The sequence below is a fragment of the Manacus vitellinus genome, unplaced genomic scaffold (genome assembly GCF_001715985.3).
Source record: "Manacus vitellinus isolate BGI_N305 unplaced genomic scaffold, ASM171598v3 scaffold_15_pilon, whole genome shotgun sequence".
NCBI lineage: Eukaryota > Metazoa > Chordata > Aves > Passeriformes > Pipridae > Manacus > Manacus vitellinus.
The window spans coordinates 16575748-16585561 of NW_021939122.1; positions in this window are offsets into that span (position 1 = coordinate 16575748).

Consider the following 9814-nt stretch of genomic DNA (forward strand, 5'->3'; position numbering starts at 1 on the left):
ACTGTGACCATACCTACTCAATACACATCCAGAACAGACACTTCTTTGGATTTCTAGAGCTCCCAGGTCTATAAATGTGCTATGCAGGGGCTCCTGTCTTCTGCTGCTGCTTTATCAAGTGATAAAGGCCACAGGTAATAATATTGGTAAGACAGGTGCCAACTGGAAAATAGTAGATTAAGCAAATTGTCCTGGCAGGCCACAGCAGAAAGAGTTCCTCATGATGGGACTCATCAGAGCATCAGGAAACCTGCCAGCAACGTAAATGCTTTGTGAATTTGTCTCAGTTGTGCTCAACTGTCCATGAATAACAAACCGCAGTAAACGGTGAAAGCTGAAATTTTTCACATTGGCAACTCCAGCCAGAACATTTGGTTTCCAGCTGGAAATAGGTCTTCATTTAGAAATTTCATTCCCTTTTGTTCAAGAAAATAGATGTTAGAACATTCTACAATGCTTGAATCTAAAATGAAATGTTTTCTTTACATCAAATTCCAAAAACTTGTGGAGCAGGGATTTGGAGAGATTTTAATAATTTTTAAAAATAAACAAAACCATCAATCATTGGAAAAGTTTTTATCCTGGCTTTGCCGCTGACTTCTGATGGGACTTGGGGTATCTCAGGACATTTACTAAACCTTTGTTTTTCCAGCTTAATTTGGAGCTATAGCTATCCCTGCCTGTGTTTGTGTTACACTGACCTCAGATGGGCCCTACTCTAATGAACACTGCAAAATACTGCAACAGTTCCCCTTCTGTCATTCTGCCCTCTCAGAACCTCCTAACAGTCTCAGTTTCTCAGCCTCACTAAAAGCACTGATGAACCAGGGGTAAGAACCTGTCTGTGTTCAGACACCACGTATCTTCTGCCTTCTCCCCTATTCTGCTGATGCTGCCTTCTGCAGAAGGCTGGACAAGAGAGTGCAGATTAACTGCTCTAAAAGGGCAAATGGGCTTCCTGCAGTGATCCCTCCAGTGCTGTCCCCAGAGCACCTCAACCATGGACAGGCCAGCCCCGTCAGATGGGACTGGCTCAGCATCATCTGCCCCCATCCACAACTCTCATGATAACCAGTGCAAGAGGAGCCAGGACAGATTGTTCTCAATGACACACTCTTAACTTCTCGTATTCTCTAGTGCCAGCAATTCCTTTAGCCAAAGCATGACCATATTCACACACAAGATTAGACTTTTCTATGAATATCAGTACAGTTTTCCCAGTAATCCTCTAGTTTATTTCCTCTTAAGGGTCCTGGGAAAGCTTCTCCTGGCACAAATTATCCTGACTCTACAGAAATCAACAAAGAGCTCTGACAAATTTTATTCCAAGTCAGGTTCTTCTGCCACTTGGCAAGGAGACCCACAGGGCATTAGGGTAACCTGAGAGGAGAATTCAGGTCCCTGCCCTTGGACCTGCCTTAGTAAGAGAAAAGGCAGAGTCCAGGAAACAAAAGCAAAAGGGCTGTGCATTGTTGACAGAAAGGAATGCCATCATAATGTCATCATCATCTGCCATTGCAAAGGATCTGTCTTAATGGCAATGAGTTTGGAGTCAGGACTGCACTGACTCAGTTTGCATGGCCTCAAGAAGTCTCATCTAGTTTCTGGTTATTTTGAGTAAAAACGATCAGGAAGTGGATAGAATACTGCTTTCTTTCCTTGGGTGTTTTGGGAAACATGATTGATGGGCTAGATGGATAGTGTTAGAGCTTGTGCTGTCACAATAACTCTTCATGCTTGATAGTGCAGGGCTGCACATCTAACCAAATCTTGCCAAAGTAATAGTAAATAGCCTTTATAAACTAAAGAAAGAGCAAAATCAAAACTAGTACCAGGAAGAAGAGCAATTCTTCTTGGAAGCTATTTTCTTAATATTTGGATATAATCTACCTTATCCAGAAATATCTGTCTGTATGCAGAAGAAAGAAATATGCTTTTGTCCCCTGCAGCAGAGTCCAAAAATGAGGTAGTAAGTATTGCTTCTTGATCACACACAAATGGGTTTTTTATCTGTGCCAAGATCATAATATGGGCTCTTGAATAAAACTACAACCAGACAAGAAAAAGGGCACACACCTGAAAGACTTTAGTGAGCCTTCCCATCTCCTGAGCTTCAATAGCCTTCTCTAATAAAGCTTGGCTGAAGCTTTGTTTTCTGAGAACATTTATATTCTATTTAGCAAAGTGCAAACATCTCTAACAATAGCTTTGTGTCAGGCCACAATTGTATTCCTTGATGATAATGCAGGCTATTAAAAGACACAAGTTCAGCCAATGCCCCTTGGGTTCTGGGAGAGTTCTACAATTTGGATGTCAGATTTACTTCCAGTTTCAGACCTTTGCTATACAAATGATTTCAAACCTCTCAATTCCACCAAGAGAAACTAAATTTGCAGAGGCCACTAAACTAAGAGGGGCTGCAAATCAAGCACAGTGAAAATATCAAAATACGTTCACAAATAGGAAAAACTCCCATGAGTCTGGGAAAAAAGCTAATTCTAAAGGTACTAGAGCAGGGCAGAAATAATCAAACACAGCTGCAAAAAAGGGGGCAAACTGAATTACAGGCTGAGCTTCATGTTGTCTGTTTGTAAAAAGGTGAGCAGTCTGGGCTGCTAAGGCAGGTGGAGTGACCCTGCTGCAGATAGGGCTGTAAACACTAGAGCTGAAGCATCAGCTGTAACATGGGAGATACAGACAGTAAGGAAAACCTTTTGGCTGAGGCTGTAGGGAAGCACTGCAGTAGATTGCTTAAGGATGACACAGATTCTGTGTGAAAAGAGATTTTGAAAAACAAATGGGAAATATGTGAGAATGACAAAGGCAAAGCTGGTTCTGTCCTGGAGGAGGGGCAGGGGCCAGGGATGTCCTCCTCTCCTACTTTCCATGGTCATGTCTTTGATTGCTGTGCTGGAGTTTGGGCTTAAGTTCTGAGTCAAATGGGGTTAGAGTCAACTGTGTCCACACAACTTGTGCAGGATCACGAGTTGTGCAGGAGAACAGTGTGTTTTCCATGTGCTTCCTCAGAGTCTCTTCATTTTAATTCATTGCCCACAGTGCTGTACAACATAAAGAGGAAGGCAGCACTCCAAGGAAAACATCCCTGACTGACCCTTGGTGCCACCAGTTAATCCCTCTGCTCCAGAGGCCAACGCACTCCAACCTTGTGCCAGAGTGCTGCCAGTTCACATGATCAACAAGTTTGGGTTCAGTTACAGGACTTAAGCCAAAACAACAACAGATGCAAGCACTATCTCCATGTCTTCTATGACATACAGACTTACAGGTAAGAGTTCCTTACCGTGCCGTGAGATATGCAAGCCTATAAAGTGTCACACTGAGCCAACATCAGTAGTCCATCTAGTTAATCAGGCTGTGATTGCTATTTCCCTGCCCCTGCAGGGAAATCAGTTCCTTCTTCCAGAAAGGTACCTTTGGATTTACTTGCAGGTACTGGCAAGTGGCAGGAGTGCAGCAGGGCAAAAGAGGAATCTTGCTGTCATGACTGGTTTTGCCCAGGTAGAAGTATTAAAACTTGTATGCACAGTTATGGGAAACAATCAATTCCATACAGCCCTTCTAAAATCAAAACATCATACCCCTTTCTGAGACAATCTAAATAATATTTCACATCTGTCATTCCTTACAGAGTTTAGAACTGGGGAAACAAACTCTGAAGAATCCTTTCTGTTTAGAAGAAGGGACGCTTTCTAAGGATGTCTTCATTTTTTCTTCATCATCTGCAGGACTTTGTGACACGCACAGGAGGGAAGCATTTTAAGTAAATCACCCCAGCCTGATTTCAAAGGAAAGTGAGCTGGACAAGATGTGCCAAAGGGTTTAACATCTACGCCATTCCTGAAGAGCATTGTTTTGTCCTTCATACTTTGAGAGGAGACACCCACATCTGTTTTCCACTTTCATTGTGAAAGCAGGAAATGTTTAATTAAAATCAAGCTTAACCTATTTTGTTTTCTCTTCATGCTGAAGTAACATCAGCTGCTGAGAGGGAGGATGTGCAAGTCTTGGCATCCAAATGGCCTCACCCAGCAGAGGAACAGAGCTGGAGAGATCCGAACAGATCCACTGGGATGATATCTGTGTCCCTGGGGTATGGGAAGAGATTATGTCATGTACCAGAAAGGGAAGAAATTGCAGTGTGCTGGGGAAATTGAACACAAATAGTTTTAATGGGCCAAAGTCTGTTGCATTTATACAAAATGACAGAAAATAGGGACGGCAAGAAACTCACCAGAAGACACAGTCCACCTGTCTTACTTTGGTCTATCCCCCTGATAAGCCACAGTGACCTGGAGCTAGGGGAGTTGGAGTGAGGACAACTACACATACTGCACTCCAGGATCCTCCCCAAACCCAGCATCTGCAGCTGGAGGTACCAAATTAGTTTAAGAAATTTGGAGAGATGACTGATTTACATCCTCACTGGATCAGGCCAAAGAAAGGACACTTTCCAAATTAATATCAAGATCTTTTTATGTGGCCCCTTTCATTTGCCAGGAGTTGAAAGGCTTTTCAGTCCCCTTTCAGTGGTCACAGAGTAACACAAATCTTTGTGTTCTCTCTAGTAATACAGAGAACAGTCCTATGGTCATGGGTGGTTTGGGAGGAAGTTTAAGGCTGCATATTCTTTTCCCAGGGATAACTCCACTTCCAATTTCATATCATTATGTGTCAAGCACAACTTCATTTCACCACGGAAGGTAGTCTCAAGTGCTTTTTGTTACGGTACTGCAAGTGCCAGGAGAGGAACTAGTTCTCTCAGGAAAAAAAAAAAAAAAGAATAATTGTGTAACAGGAACTTTCCCTGCAGTGATAATAAGTAAAGTCCCTGGAGGCATCCATCAGACCACTTTGGAAAATTCTGTAGCATCAAGGTAGGCTCTGATCAATATATTCTAGTGAGCATAATTATTTCCAGTAACATTTTCACCAGTTCGGATGTTCTTGAAATGGAAATATTCTTCAAATAATTCAATGTTTGGGGTCAAATCTCTCTGTGCAATTTGCTTGCAGAAGATGAGCGATCTAAGTCAAGCTAGAAGCAAATTAACATTTGCAATTTTAATAAATTTTCCAGCCAGGTGTTAACTTCCTCATTTGCAAGGAAATTTTGAGGGAGGCTTTTCAAAACTGTGAAGTGCTATTTAAAACCCGTTGGGATTGTCCTATTTATCAACATAGTCACTGGCATTTTTCTATAATTTAGATGGGGTCTTTAGTGCTTAGAAAATCACCAGTGAGAATACAGTGCTAGCCATGATCCCATTATCAGAAGACACCCCCTGCTCATGGAAACATAATCTTTGTCTCAAACAGCATATTAAAGTAGGCTAGAATTACTTCCTCGGTTACAGATAGAGAATCTGGGGATAAGAAAGAAAAAAACTATTCAGAAAGAAGGATTTCTTTCTTCCATCAAATTGTAACATCTTTCAGCAAAGAGAAGTTTGAGAGACAATGGATTACCTAAATATATTGTCAAGTTTATACATCCAAAGTGAGAAGAGGATGGGGGGAATTATCCCATACATCAGTGCTATGATAGAAGAGGTTTGTCCCAGGCATTTTAATGTCCCTTCTTGTTTTCCTTTCCTTCCCTTCCCTCTTCAGCCCATCCTGACAACTCCCTACTTCCTCTTGTTTTTCCAAGAGAAGTGGAAGTAAACAGAAGTTTAAATGAGCTCAAAAGAGCTCAGCACAGAAAAAGAGGATAAAGTACTGGAGCTCATGGAGTTGAAGTACAGTAGTGTTGTTCCCTCAGCTTTAGAGGATATAAAATGACAAGCAGCAGCACACGAATTTGTTGTCATGACAATGAGTGTGATAAAAATGGGGGGTTCTTTGCATGGCTAATGCACTGAGAGAAAGGTAAGGAGGAGAGCAATAAACACTTCATAGATTTCACTGTGTTGATGAGCAAAGCAGCAGAATTTGAAACATAATGAGAGAAAAATAATCTCTTATTGATGAAAAGATCCAAACTTTCATCTGTATTGATGGACAGTTGTGCTCTAGTGGGCATGAGACAGAAGCCACCAGGCACAGAAAGGGGTCTGTGTAGGCTGTTTCAAGTCCAGCCTAGGTCTCAGGGACTAATCCAAAGTCTTCCTAAATTAGCAAGAACTTCTCCAGAAAAATCAAAATCTAATCTACCCACTAAATACCAGTCTACAGAATGAAATATGAGGGTTAAAGTGTCACAATGCAGATATTCTCCCAGAACACTGGCTGGATTATTGAACCTGAAGGGAAGAAGCATCAGAATGGTTCCCTGATGAAAACTATTATGTAGGGGGAAAAGTGTCAGATAGCAAAGCCCAGGATGACTGGTTACAGATGGGCTTAGGAGGAGAATTGTGGTAGTAACACATGGAGAGTTTACTCTTCCACCTGCTTTACAGGCAGCAAATAGTTTTTGCAAGACCATCAGCTACAGAACAGTACCTCCCTCATGCCCTCCACAGCACTCTCAGCCAGAGGCACTTTATTCATATCAAGCAGTCATGTGCCCTCCCAGTGAAAACAGGCTCCCAGACACACAAGACTCTCCAAAACCTGCACTGATCAGCACAAGGTCAGACATGCAGTGAGTGAGCAACCCCTGCCTGCTCAAGGTCCAAACTCCCTGCCCTACCTCAGCAGGCTATGGGAAAACAGGGATGAATCAGGAAGGGCAGGCATGGAAGCCGAAGACCTACAGCCACATCCTGTGCTCTCTTCATGAAACCACCCTGTACAGGGGAAGCTGTTCCAGTCTGACCCAACACCTGCAAACTGACTCTTCTGCATAGTTGTAATGCCACACTCAACCCATCCAATCGAGAAAGGCGCAAGAAGAACCTCTGGATCAAACATATAGTACAATCTAATGCCTTGGGAGTGTAAAAGAAGTGAAAAATTGAGAGATGTAGAAGAGAACTCATCAAAAGTGCTTATAAATGCACAGGCTAAGTGTGAGTCATGGCACAGTACTCTCCATCCACTCAGGCTGGGTGAGTTGAAGTTGAAGGGACAAATCCAGCAGTTATAGCTTGAAGACTTGTATGCTGATCACTGCAAGAAGCCTGTGTCTGTGAAAAAAATTCTGAGCTTATTCATTTTTTTAAACCTTTTTCCCTGTTTAATCACATCAGTGACATGGGAACACAATGCCATGACCTGACAACAGGCTGCCTCAAAATGTACAGTTCTCTGGCTAAACGATTCTTTTCTCCTTTTCTCTTGAGTTCATGAACTATTTACCTTTGATCCTAAGGAAGCAGATAATGGTTTATTTCAAACAAAAGACAAATTGATAGTAATAGAACTCTCAGTTCATAGGAGAATTTTCTTTGTTTTCAAGTCAAATCACACTGGCTCAGATCCAGCCAGCTGTCTGAGTGTCTGGATGTGGCTCTTGAGCAAGGTTTTAAAAGTACATCCAGCACTGGTAATTGATGAAGAGTCGTATTTTTGATCTTCCAGGGAAGGCATATCAAACAATAAGAAAGTATGGAGTCCAGCCTGCCATATTTAATAAACTGTGTGGATCAGCCTATCCTTGGGTCCTCTTTTTTCACAAAATTAAATCTCTAGTCTCTTCCAGTCTCAGTGTCATGTCGCTCTCTCACAGCAGACAGTCCTTGCTACGCTGAATTCCAAAAGTGGGCATGGTCTGTACCTTTCTGCTTGAGCACAGCTGATCATATTTTTGTTCTGCTCTGTAATGCTGAGGATCTCTGCTGCTTCTCTAAGATTCCATAGCCTACTCGATCATGCTAGTAGGAAGTTTTGCTTGATATTCCTCCTTCTTCAGCTGACCTAGATATGTTCAAGTGTCTTACCCAAACCTAATCTTCAGGACACCTCCCAGTATGTCACTAACCCCCCTCCCTCACACACAAATTCTTCTCCATCCATGTCCAGTCCTCTTCAACAGCACAACAGGTTTGATATCTGTCTCACAGTATTTATTTTCTTTCCCTTCACAGCTCACCTGAGCCCATTTCCTTCCTGCAATCACCTTCCTGTGAAATTAAGAACACAGGCAGTCAATTAAAATTTCAAAACCAGGTTCTGCTTTGAAGGCACACCTGCTTTCAAGCCCAACAGGGCACACATAACTTGCCTGTTGTGATTGTTGAGAATGGCTCCTGCTGGGCCTCAAGCCACTAGAGAGGGAGTCCTTGTATTGTGGGCAGCACCCACAGACAGACCATCTCCATTTCACTCACCAAAGCAACAAACGTGGGAACTTCTCAGCTAAGAAGCTGCTGATTTATTTGCATTGCATCTAGGGAAGAGAGAGAGAGACAGCATATATTTTTCATAATGGATCTACACTGTGCCATAAGCAGCTCATGGCACTAGGACTAAAAATATCCCAGTTGTTGGCTTACCACTCATACTGGAGGGACAAATCTTACAAAAGGTGCTATTTCTTCCTATTCTGTCATACATATAGGGAAATTGATGAGAAGGTTTTGCTTCTCTTTCTTAAGTATCTGGATGTTTAGTATATGTGTTATTTTTAAAGGTATTACAGCTCACCCCCTCCAGGCAACATGCCACTGTTCTTACACAAAATTTGACTGCTCAGAGAAACAGTCACACAAGGGTTAAATGACTTGTCCAAGGCTCGGAGCACATAACCAAGTGGGGATTGTAACTAAGGGGCAACCAGGCTCCTTTCCTGCTCAGTCACACTGCTGTCTGCACTGCAATGATTTCATTCACCAAAACATGGTCGTGGACAAAGAACGGACTCTGCAAAAACAGCCCCTTATCTGCTCCTGCCTGCCTCTTGTCCAAGCCATGTGTGATTAGTTTACTGACACAAACACCCCTCTGGAGCCAAGGCAGCTGCAGGAGCAAGCTGTGCTCTGATGCAGCTCATGCCTTTACAGCAGTGTAAGAGCAGTAGCTATGATCTGAGTCCAGGAGCTAGGCTGTTTATGGAGCTGGAAGAAGAATAGTGTTTGATTCTAAGGGATCAAGTAGACCTGGTTGACCTGGCAATCAAAATAAAAAAGTCAGTCCTGATTTGTAACAATAACTGCAGTGAGTATGACATAAAGATTAGCTGCAGGGACCAAATACAGGACAGAGGAATGTAATTCCCAGGAGATGCTTTAACTTGTCTTTAATATGCTGATAGGAAGCAAAGGGGTTCAAGGTACTTGGGGCTGGGGAGCTTAGGAGTAGGTGACAACAGAGCCTCCAAGTGTTGTTAACTCCAACCAAAAATCTTTTAAGCAATTACTCGTGTGAAAATTAAAACTGTAAGGAGCTTAATTTCAAATAAGTCTCTGCTGTGTGGGTTCTTTGATATTTGCTGTAAAAGAAGATCTGCAGCTGCCTTTCCCCAAGTGAGGCACTGGTAGGCTTTCTTCACTCTACCCAAATACTATTTTTTAACATTGATAGGCACTTATTCTACAGGAGCCCTTTTGTCCTCTGTCAACCTTGGCTGAAATTAAACAACAGGAGGAAAGACTTGAGAAGACAGGCTGGAATCATCATTATGCTTTGCAGTCGTTCCAGCAGGGTTCATTTCTGCTGCTAAAATGGCCCATGGAAGCACAGATATAACATATTCCATGTCACAGGCTTCCTGTCATGCTGAAGAAGCTTTTCCAATGCAAGTGTTTTGACTCCAGGTCTAAATCTCAAGTTCATGCTATTTTAGTTTCAGCCCCAGAAAGGTCATTGGAGACCCTCATCTTTTACTTTCTTATAGGCACACAGTGTGAAAAACAAAGCAAGCACACCCCAAAAACTCAAGAAAAAAAAATAAAATCAACCAAAAACCAGA